The sequence below is a fragment of the Charadrius vociferus genome, unplaced genomic scaffold (genome assembly GCF_000708025.1).
Source record: "Charadrius vociferus isolate BGI_N301 unplaced genomic scaffold, ASM70802v2 scaffold158, whole genome shotgun sequence".
NCBI classification, from domain to species: Eukaryota; Metazoa; Chordata; class Aves; order Charadriiformes; family Charadriidae; genus Charadrius; species Charadrius vociferus.
The window spans coordinates 5832958-5845238 of NW_009661372.1; positions in this window are offsets into that span (position 1 = coordinate 5832958).

Sequence of the window (12281 nt, forward strand, 5' to 3'; positions counted from 1 at the left end):
GAATTACAACTGGCAGGGATTACAACAGGCAAAGGGAGCTGTTTCTACAAATCTATTAACAGATAGTGAATGAGGGAAGGGAGCACATAGCTAGTACTTAAGGGAATATAAACAATGGCGACACTTCATTATTCATAAAAAAAACATAGAGCTACAACAGATGTCAAGAGATGATCTTTTAAACCCTTCCTCAAGGCACAATCAACTATATCTACACTATTTCTGACAGAGGGCCTGTCAGCATGCACAAGATTACATCAAGCTATGAAAATAACATGACTCCTCAAGACAAGCTTTTGTAGCACTACTATTCAAACAATGTTTTCTAATGTCTGTGCTGTGCCACCCATAGCATAGCTTAAGGCCATTAATTGTTATCTTCCCTACCTGGAAGAAAGAGAACACACCACTTGTTTGCTCTTTGCAGATGTTTTCTGTACTCTTGAGGGTTGTTATTTCCCCTCAGGGTTCTTGGATTTGGACCGAACAATCAAAATTTGTTCAAACTACTTTTAAAGGTCAGTTAGACTTCTGATCATTAATGGTCAACATTTTTCTTCAATAGCAACTAGACTCAACTTTGCAGCTGAAAGGTTATCAGTTTCATTTGCCTTTGAAAATGACATTTGAGTTTACACATCACATTATGCTGTTTGGTTTTTCCTTTTCCTGCAGTCTCACATTGGTGAATCATGCTCAGTTTTAATTGCATTTTTTGCTTCAGTCCTAAAAATAAAAAGTTAAACTGTGGCTAGATGTTTAATTTAATTGACATGAGATGAAGATAGTACTAGAGTCCAAAATAAGGAAGGTAATTTCCAAGTTTTTTTAAAAAATATTGTTTACGACTTGCCTTCCCTCCAATGCCAAGAATGTTAGAGGAGAGATATTTCAATTCCTTAGAAAAAAAGAAATAAATTTTGGTGATTTCACAAATTTCATAAACATTTCTCTCTTTTCTTTAGAAATTATCCACATTTCCCCCTTCTGAATCTTGGTGGTTTTTTTTCTCTTATTTTCTTCTTTTCAGAATGGGTGTTTGATTTGACATTTTCATCTTCAAACTCAAAATAATTCCATCATTAAAAGTGCAAGAACCTTTGATATTGGAGAAAATGCCTCCCAAATTATAAAGTACAAGAAAGACAAATTTATAAATGTCCTTCAATAGTCTGAGCAGAAAGATAATGTTTAGTATAACAAGACACAAACTATAAGACATGTGCAAAGCAGAATGGGCAAGACAAGTTATGTGTGAAGATAATGCTCTATGATGCTGGCACTCCTCTTGGGAGTTATGATTATACATTTTTAAATTGTGGTATATAATTTGCTTAGGGAATGGACTGAATTCATATGGCCATATCTGAATTTTGAGCTTACTCCCATGGTCCTGGAAGACTAATTGTACTGAGGGCTGCTTTACTTCTTACTTGGATCAACCCTTTTGTGTATCCTTGTGCCTGTTGCTGCTTTAAGAGCTCATTTTGCGTAGTAAGGAAAGTCTCTGTTTCAGGAAGGTGGTCCATGGGTTGTACACCCTTCTAAGCACAGTGTCAGCCAAGCTTTGTGCTTCCTGGTGGAAAAATCTTAGAACTCCTGGATGTTTTGAGAGAGTGGATGTCCTGGTCCTGTCTTAGCAGAGCTACATATCTGCCAAGCTGGAGAAGCTGAGCATGGCAAATTCCTGTAATGGAAAGAGCTCCAGAGAAGTTGTGGAGGTGGAAGGACACCAATGAGACCCCCAGAAATCCACGTCTGTCATGAACTAAACTATGGTCTTGCCAAAAGGCTTACTACCAACCTCCAACATCTGATGAATGGCAGCAAGGGGCCCAAGACCAAATCTAATCTCTGAGGGTGCTTTTGCCCAGTGTGGGCCTGAAACAGACCTAGGAGAACGTAAAATCAAGATCGATGTCCATAAAGTTGCAATTATTTTATCATTCTGTCACAAGGAAGTAATACTTTGGAAAAGAACGCTAGAAACAGGTCATGTATAAAATGGATGCTGCCTAGGCTTACCAGCCCAGTTTCTGGCAGTTGGTAGTTCAAGGATTTCCTCAAGCTTGAGGCTTCTTCCAGGCAGTGACATTCAGTAGGCCTCAGTGGTCCTACCCACCTTGCCACCTACCAGTCTTTCTGTGCCAGGGTTTGTTTGAGCTGAAGTTGCACACTGCTGCTGCTATCTCAGCTATGTCACATCTTGGTCCTGTCAAACTCTTGGGTGAATACCAGCTGGACCTGACAGTTTGTTGCTGTTCAGTTTTTCATTCAAAGCAGTTTTTTGAGAACACTGAAATTTTATTTTGAGCCAACTCTTTTGACTTTCCCTCTGCCAAAAATGGCTCTGGCATGTGAATCTCCACTAGGCAACAACACAAAACTTAACTGCTATGGATTTTTTTACTGGAGCATTCCTGTACAGTTTGGTTTTTTTTTTTTTTTCTTTTGTGTCTGTTAACTCCACAGCTTCCTTGGCTTGCTTTCAGCTTCCAGAATAAATGAAAACACATTTGTTATTTTCATATCTTTAGGTAGTTGTTCTGCTCTTTGTCTGCCTTACAGTATTTTTGTGTCTAATTTTTCAAGAGGTTACTGGTGACTCTGCCTCTCATTTGTGAATGATTCCTGTGTTAAAAAAGTCCTTGTCTTACATCTGATAACACTCCTTCAACTGTTGAACCCGGTCGCTTTTGTGTGTGTGTGCATGTAAAGTCCTTCTCGATCTACCATACACATTTACTTGGTTTAGCAAATAACATATATCCATGATGCTTACAAGTGTTTTATATTTGGACCCGTTATTTCCAATTTCCCTCTAGCAAGTGCCGTTATTTTTAAGTTGATCAGTGCACCCACTCCCGGCCCATTTAAATAAAATATTAATTCAGCAGATATTTTCCCCTCCTGTAAGAACACTGCACTTGAGCTTCTTGTGGTAAGTTCTATAGAATTCTGAGACTTATATACTGAATCAAGTTGCTTGGATATTTTATAGATAATCCAACTTTGTTTCTCTTCTTGTGAGTCCTCTGACAAGTTGATTCAAGAGGTAACAATTTACAGTGTCTAAAATTTCAGCCCATGCGTCATAATCCAATGTGATATTTTCATTGTTCATACGGTGGCACAGGAACAACTAAAGTATCCCATTGCTAGTGTATTTTCTCAATAATATGAACCTTCATGAGAAGTAAATCTTTCAGTAAGTGGCCTATAATAACTTGCTCAGTCTTTCTCCTTTATCAGCTGCCTGGTCTGTTACTTCTCTTGGTGAATCACAGTGTGTAGGTTTAGAAGAGGATATGGACAAAGTTGGGATCTCAGAAACTCTGAGTAAGGAGTGGAGTCATCACGAAACCACAAAGGTAGGTCCAAACTGCCAAGAGCCATTAGACTGTGCCATACTCTTGGAGCAACTGCTTTCCATCACGTTAAGAAACAAACCAGAGAGAGGTATGTCAGATTGATAACAATGAATCCCAGTGGATCGAAATTCCATGCCTGAGCAGGAAGGGAATAATATTAGGACTGTAGTACTGCCCACCTGACAGGGAAGCAGAGAGTAACTGCAACATGTTAAGAAAGAGCAGAGATGAAAAAAGATGAAAAAACACAGGTAAAATAGAGAAAGACAGGCAAACAAATTTTTGTGCTGGTTAAACTATGACAGAACACTCTTAAAAAGCTAAGTATTCTTGAGCTGCAATAATACTTTTTGCTTAAATCTCCAAATCTATTGAAGAACTATATGACACCCTAAAAATTTTGTAAAAAGATTTCAATTATTTCAACATTTGTCAGCTGCTGGCATTAAAATTAAATGGGAGGGAAATGAGCATTTTTGAAAGTTCTTACTTCATGAAAAGAACCACACTACATTGGACATGACTGTTTATAGCCACGCATCTATGATTATACTGATGCTTACACCAGTATTTGATGTGGAGATCTCCAAGTTATTGGAGGTGAGAGTCAGAAAGCCAGACCTGTGCGAAGCTGTGTGACTTCATGCAGACTTCTGGCAGACTTCTAGAAACAGCACTGCTGTGCCACTTTTTGGGATGCTTATTAGGACAGATGCAATGCCAGATTGACACAGCTATGCTTTTTTTGGACTGTATAGCCATATTATAGCCATTCTTCAGCTATAGGAAATACTGAGAACGTCCTTACGGTCTTCAAGCCTTGGATAGTTTACCTTCATTTATGTGAACTGATTGTTCATTTTATCACTTAATGCTCAGGTCCTTAGTCTGCTCAGTTGTTGCTTTCTTTTGCTAAAAACTGAACAACTGAGAGACATTCATAGCAATGCAGTAAAAATCTAACACCAGCTATGTACAGATAGTAATCCATGGTCTGTGAAAGAAGGAATAGGCATTGTGTTAATATTTCCACTGTATCTGAAAGTGGTCACTTAATGAAATACAGAGGCTAACATAAGTGCCTGTGTTTTACTCTGTATCTAGCAGGGCAGGTCTGCTTGATTAATAGTGTAAGAGAGAAAGTCACCTTCATGGAACTGCTGCAGAAAATCTGTGGAAATAGGTGGAATAGGGAAGAAGCTGGAAAATTTTTGCTTCAGGCAGAAACAAGGAAATTACCTAAGAGATTCAATGGAGGCCTTAAAGTTATATTGAAAAAAAAACCCAACCAAAACCAAACCAAACCCAATGAAAAAAATCACCACACAAACATCTGAAGACATTTCTTCCAAGAGTGCTAATGGTGAACCGATTAAGAAATCAATTTGGAGGAAGCTCTGTGAAAAATTGTGTGTTGAACTGGGATCAGTTCTGTGGTCTGTGATACATCTCATCATGCTGGTGAACAGCTGGGAGGGTAGAAGGAAAAGGGAATGAGTGTCTTCAGGATAGCTTAGGAAATGTTAATGAAACATAAAATGTGGCAACTGGGACACAGTGTGATCATGACAAATTCAGGAAACAAAACAGTATTGTAGAAACAAATAAGTAATCTTTGCAGAAAGACTGAGACAGTCGAACTTAAAATAATGAAAAGGCTGTTACCAATTACGTGTTGTGTATGTGAAAGTTTTTAATTCCTTGAATCATGCTTATGACTCATGCCATAGTCAAAACTCAATACAATTCAACATCTTTCTACTAACAAAAAGTACAGCTAAAGGAAATACCAATCAGCATCTGGGTGCAGCACAGATTGCCATGGCAGTAACATCATGGGCCCCTGGAGAAAATAATGACAATGAATCATTTCTCTCTCGGTAAGTCAACTCTCAGACCAATTTTTAAAAGTATTTCAAATTAATTTGAATTTAATTCTTGTTATGCTAAATGTCATAGTCTGAAACAGGAGCATTGCAAGGTTATAGGTATGTAAACATTAAGAGGCAAAAATCCTGATACTTTACAGCAACGGACTGATTAATGTTTTGTAATGGCATGGCATCTTCCATCCAAGGACTTAATATTTCTATATTTTTGACACCTAAAACTCATATCAGTACTGTGAAGAGCCTAGTCAGGGCTACCAAACACATAGGTCTTCTCCAACACATCCTCTCTGCTGTTCTGGACTGTCTCGGTATCAGCTCTGGGAGCACTCTAGAGCCAGTTCTCTAAAGAGATCAAAGAGAACTGGTGCTTCTCTCATCACACTGGAAAATGAGTGCATTGTGAGAAGCAAAGAAGAGCAAAATACCCTTAGGCTCAATTTTTGGACTCAGATAATTGCTTTCGCAGCTGTCTTCACAACCTTCCAGGAAATTTGTAGGTTCACGCAATTTTTCATGTGTCCTGCTAAACAAAATTTATGGTGCACTTCTATGAATAATGGAAAAATACCTCTGAAATTTACAAGGCAGATGAGATGCCGAGAATAGTATAACAGCATAACTGTACCTGAAAGTCTTCTGTCCCAGGGTATGATAGCTCCTTTTTAAAATGCAGACTTGTCAATATACATCTTCAGAAAAAAAAACAGTGTTATCATGCCCTCAAATCCAGAACCCATAGGAAATATCTTGGTGGTATGGTTCTGTAGCATCCCTTGCTGACAAATGACAATTATTGTCATTCCCTCAAATAGAAAAGACAGTTGTTACAGCACAACCTGGTCTGATAAGAAAAAGAGAAAGGGTCTTACAGACTCGTAAACATTGCTTTGAGGTTCTCATAGGACAAGAAATTTAGACTTCTCCAGGACTTAAGCTTTAATAAAGTGTAGGCAGCTAAATTTTCTACCTTTAATTGGTTATGCTTGAAGACTGCCAGGTGCAAACCCTACAGCTTTTTTCATAGAATCACAGAATAGTTTGGGTAGGAAGGGACCTTTAAAGGTCTTCTAGTCCAACTGCCCTGCAATAAGCAGGGAAATCTTCAACTGGATCAGGTTGCTCAGAACCCTCTCCAACCTGACCTTGAATGTTTCTAGGGATCTACCACTAAGAGAGATTGTAGACTTCTCTTTCAGTGATGGAGCTAATAGTGTTGTACCCTACATGTCCTTAGTTCAAATATTGTAGGTTTTGTTGAGTCGTTTTTCATAGTGAATGAAGGCAAGTTCAGAATTTGAACCTTCTTTCATACCAAAAGGCTGGGCAGCAGCTCCACATGGGTTTCATCAGGCTACTACGGTGGTTAGGTCCTTTCAAAAATTCCTAGGTGCTTTTTCAGCCCAGTGATCAGATGCCGTGGGGTTTTGATGAGATGAACCACCGTGCTGCTTTCTTAGTATCATATTTAGAGATTGTCTTTATATGTGTCCCTGTATATGTGTATGTATACAGACAAGGATATGCACATGTGCACGCTTACATCATATGCACACAGAGCTGTCTTGGGGCATTACAAGGCTCTTGTCTTCCTAACTACATTATTATTGTTGGCTATACCATGGAGACTTCATATATATACTGAAGGAGAGGTAAGTCTCAGAAAGAGTGAAATTTTTTGACAGTAGGAGCAGCTAATAAGGCTTTTGTTAGGACAAAAGATGGCATGAATTTAGACTCGAGGCCAATGACATATTACCCTGCAGCACTGACTAAGAGAAAAAAAAAACGGGACTTTGAAAATAGAGAGAATATGAGGTACAGAGGAGACTGATTTTTGAGAGCTGCATGATTCTTGGAGGGTCTGAGGCTACTTGAAGGTGCAGGACCTCTCTTTTCTGGCAAAGGAAAAAGTCTCTCTAACAGACACTCTGCCTTTTGGTGTGAAAGGATGGGGACGTGAAGAGATGGACATTATTCCACAAATGCAAGAGAGACCAGAGGGGCCCAACAGCTTCGTGTTATCCAGATGCATAAGAAGGGTGAAATGCCATTCTGCTCCCCATCTCTGTTTCCCATCAGGAAGCCTGGAAAAGTATGGAGGGAATAAGAACCCATAAAGCTGTTTTCCCACCATTGCGGTGGCTAGGGTTAGAGGGACGAGGACTTCACAGGCAGGTATGGGGGTAGTGGGAGAGGAGAAAACCTGGGATGGTCATCATGAAAGCACCAGGCTGAGGAGGGAGCGAGAGACACAGGAAGAGCAGAGCAGGGAGAAGTCGCTTATGCCTGGGAAGGCAGCCATGGTGTAGCGAGATGACGTCCTTTCTGGGCAGTAGGCAATTGCCAGCTGGTGGCCTCAAGGGCAAATAATTACCTGTGAATTTTGAGTCTGGGAAACAGCTGGAAGTTCCTCAGCAGCAGGCTACATGTATCTCTGTGCAGTTTGTTCTGAGCAGTGCTTTCCAGCAGGAGTCCCTGACTAATGGCCATCATCTTGGTCTTGCAGTTTGGAAGTGCTGCTTAACACTGAGTTATCACAAGCAACGCATACATGTTGTGAGTGCATAGGATAGACCCAGGAATCAGGAAGGATTCGGTCGTTTATGTTTCACAGTTTTTGACAATTGGTAGTACAGGGTACAACTATGAAAAAGTAAATATTTGTCTTGAACCAAAGAGAAAAATTCTAACTCAAGTAAAATTGCAGCTCAAAATATGACAAGAGATCCAGCATATACTGAGTTTGATTCAAAAGAAACCATAGAAACATATTTTCTCAAAATTTGTCTGAATACAAGAAACTATTTTAATAAGTTGAGAAAAATTCTGCCATATGTCTCACTGATGAGTCAGTATTTCACTGTAAAGTCTAATTGTGAAAACATAGTTGTGTGTTGCATGTTCCTTTCTCCTAGAGTGTGAGTCAGTCAGAGAGAGAGATAGATAGACCACACGGTCACATCAGCAGAGAAAAATTCAACTAACACAAGAAACAAACACATCTGTGCCTCTCTGAAATTAAAATGCCAGCAAATGTCATCAATATGCACTAATCTCCCACCAGGAAAACCCCAGATATGGAGGGCTAAAGGCCACTGCCATTTCCATGTTGCAGAGGACTGCTGCACTTCACAGTGGCGCTGTGTTTTGCTGTGGTCAAGAATGAAATCTGGTAAAGCTGGAAGGTTTGCTGCAGGATGGCGCTTGACACCAGTGCCCTCACACGTCTCCAGAGCAGAGCCCAAAGTCTTGTGTGAGGACAACTTTTGTTTCATTTTTCAGGTCTTGTTAGGGATTGCTAGGGATGGTTTTTAAATACTGGTATTGCAGTTTTCTGGAGTCCAAATTTAATGTTGTTTTTTTTTTTTTTTTTTGGCTAAAGTTATATTTTTAAAAAATAAATTCTTGGCAAATGCCTACAGCTATTGCATAATTTCAAAATGCATCCAACTATTTGTGCAACACAACCTGCCTTGAGAGTTTTCGGGAGTAAAATTTTAATGTTTTTTTTTTTTTTTTTTTTTGGCTAAAGTTATATTTTTAAACAATAAATTCTTGGCAAATGCCTACAGCTATTGCATAATTTCAAAATGCATCCAACTATTTGTGCAACACAACCTGCCTTGAGAGTGTTTCCTTTTGATATTTTAGAACTATACCTCTTAAGAAAGGTGGTGAGAAGAAACATGGTTTTGGCATTCTTTCCTCCATTCTGTAAAAGGTAACCTCTCCACAATTTCATGCACAGTATAGTCCTGTAATGTCAGCCTTGTATGTACAGTGACATTTTCTGGCTTTTGCATCATAAACAAAGATTTTATTTATTTGATTTGTGACCTGGTGTGCCCAGGACACTTAAGCTTACTTTGTTACATGACAAAGCTATTTTTTCCCCACAGAGCAGGTCTTCTCCTTTCTTGATTGCGTTTTCTTAGAATATCAATATACAAAGAAGATTTGGTAATTTTTCCTCTCTTGAATGAGCTGCTATAGCAAACTCTGTTTAGCATCACCCCTTTAAGTGTCTCTGAGAAGCAACTACAGAAGTCTGTAAAAAAAATTCATTATACATGTTGCATAAGAGATGAAGCTTAGAAGGCTAAATGTGTGAACGTGTTGGGGACAGCTGTAGTTGTTGTCTGGGACAGATGAAGCAAACTGTCTAATTAAATTTATCAAAAAGAAAATAAAGCAGAAGCGTGCCAGCATTTGCATAAGCATTCCTGCAATGGAAAATAACTTAGCTGATATAAAGTTGATAGTCACTAGGCAAATGCTAAGTCTTTAAGGCATTGTCCATGTGATAACTGCTCCACTAAAAAGTATTAATGACTATTAGGGACAATAATACATATCTAAAAACATGTGAATGCCAGCAATGAAACGTAAAGTTTTGCAGACCTTTCTAGACCACCAGATTACACTCAGAATTAGACTGTGTTATACAGTTGTGTAGGGCACTGAACACTGCCTGACCATGGAATTGTGTCAGTCTTCTGTGCACCAGTTTCCATGAACAAACAGCAGCTCATGCAGGACTTCTGGTAGACTGGCTCCAGTACAACCAGAAATAAGCAGTTCAGGTAGCTCCGTATGACACCACACCACATGGATCAGGCTGAAGGTTCCTTCTTAACAGTGTTGGTAAGAAAGGCTTTGTAAACTTTAAACACAGTACAGATGGCAGGCCCTACAGAGAGGCTGTGGGCAGAGCAAACATAGCCATAATCTCAAGTGTCAGGTAAAACATTGCTGATGTCTCCGGCTATGAGAAAAAAGGTCTTGAGGAGAGCTTCCATAGATGGTCTGCGTTGGCTTTTAGCCATGTTAATCTAAGGTGCCAGCTGATTATCTACAGAGAGCCATCAGAGAAACAGGACAAGCGTTTAGCTGGGACCAAAAGACTTTGGGAACACAAAGTGGAACTGTGAGCTGTTGGTGCACAGATGGGAGATGAGTTTGTGCTTACAAGTGAGACACAGTTTGAGGGGAGAAGGCAAGACACCATCACATGAACTTCTGCAGGGAGGAAGGGTATCATCTTCCAAGGAAAACTGCATGTCACTATGGGCAAGTTAATATTCTTTGTTTGATAATATACAGCCTTAAGTAAGGTGCTTTGTATACCATTGTTTTTTCTATGGAGACACTGCCTGTAAATGAGGCTGAGAGTCAGAACAAAGAAGTATGTCCATCATTTACAGCAAAAAGAGTGCTTGCAATTTCCTACATGCGTCATTTCTGCACAGTAGATTTTGAATGTCCTGACTCATATTTGGCTAGTGTATGGCATCTCTAGTGTTCAGGAAACTTGTCTCTTTTCTGTGATGGTGGTTCTTAAGGGACTGTTTTTCTTGATTATCTGATTAGTCTGACCTGGTGATATTTTCTTGCAGACTAAGTATCTTGGATGCAGTTCTTACTGACAGTTCTATCCCATCTGAATGATGAACGTTAACAACTGCCTTGTTTTTTTTTTTTCTTGGATTGCTTGATCTTGAATTCTTCCCAGCTTAGCTACTATTCATGAATTTTAGATGTTTACAGAGAGTCAGACTCTTCTCAGTAGTGCCGACTGGCAGGACAAGAGACAATGCGCAAAAATTAAAATATATGGTATTATTTCATCTGAACACACAAAACCCACCTTTTCACTGTGAGGGTGGTCAAACACCAGCACAGGTTTCCCAGAGAGATTATGGAGACTCCATTCACAAAGATATTCAAAACCCTACTGGACAGGTAACCTGCTCTAGGTTACTCTGCTTGAGCTGGGGGGTTGGACTATATGATCTCAACAAGTCCCTTCCAGCCTAAGCCTTCCTGTGAATCTTTGAGATCTCATTTGGAAACTTGCTACTGTGTTGTAACATACCACATTTTACACTTACCCCACATTTTTAGTCTCTCAGGAAGACTGAGCAGCTTCTAGAGACATATGTTGATATAATGTTGGGAAAGCCATGTCTGTACAGCTTATTTTTTGGGTAATTTCCTTTGAGCTGTTTTCCTACACATCTGTGAGATTTGGAAGAGATACTGTCAGATAGTCCCACTGGTATCTAAGTTGCTTGGTCATCATTAGATGTGCGGTAATCTTCCCTTCCAGGGGCTTGTGACATCAGCGGGTGGTCATGTACTGTACTGAATCAGTTGTTGTTTCACTGGTTGTGTTCAATTTTGAGACTAGTCCCATTCTTTTTCCAGCAGATTGCGGAAGATTCAGGTTGTTATCTGCAGAGGTTTTGCTTTTCTAGCAACTCGAGCATTGATTTCACTTGGGCATACTTGCCTCTTTAGAATAAGATGCAAACCTGACCCCTTACTTTTAGTTAATGTCTCATAAGTTTTTATTACTATTTATTTATTAACTCTGAGAGCTTTTGTATTTGTTCTTTTCAGTGAAAGGCATATCCTGTTGCTGCTTAGGAGTGTGAAAATGGATATGTTTTCTCCTCTGCTTGTAAGAGACGATTTGTAAATTCCCTGAAACAAATGGTGAGAGACAGAAGATGGGGGAGGCCCTCTGAGCCTCACTGAGGAATGTCTCAAACACTTGCAAGGACTTTGAGATATGGCTGTAGCCAAGGGGTGGATAATGTGGAACCTGGATAAGGCTAACACCTACTTATCTCTTGTGTGGCCCAGGAGAGAAAACTCATCTGGACAGCACAGGATGTGTCTGTGGGGTGGGCAGTCTTGTGAAGACAAGGCTTTCTGCTCAACTTGTGAAGCTTGTTAGTTTCTTTATTTTCGGGGACAGTGTGTCCAATAATGACCTTTGCCTCATTATCCACGAAATGCATATTAAAGTTCACACTCCTGCATATGCTAACGAAGATTATCGAGATAATGCTAAACATACGTGACTATAAGACTCGTCTCTCCACCCAAATCATGCTATACATCACCTGGGGGGGAGAGAGGCCTGAGCATTGTAACAGCGGGGCGGGTTGTACTGATACTGAGAACATAAAAGGGGAAAATAAGTGTCCCTGAAAAACTTCTTTTCCCTGAA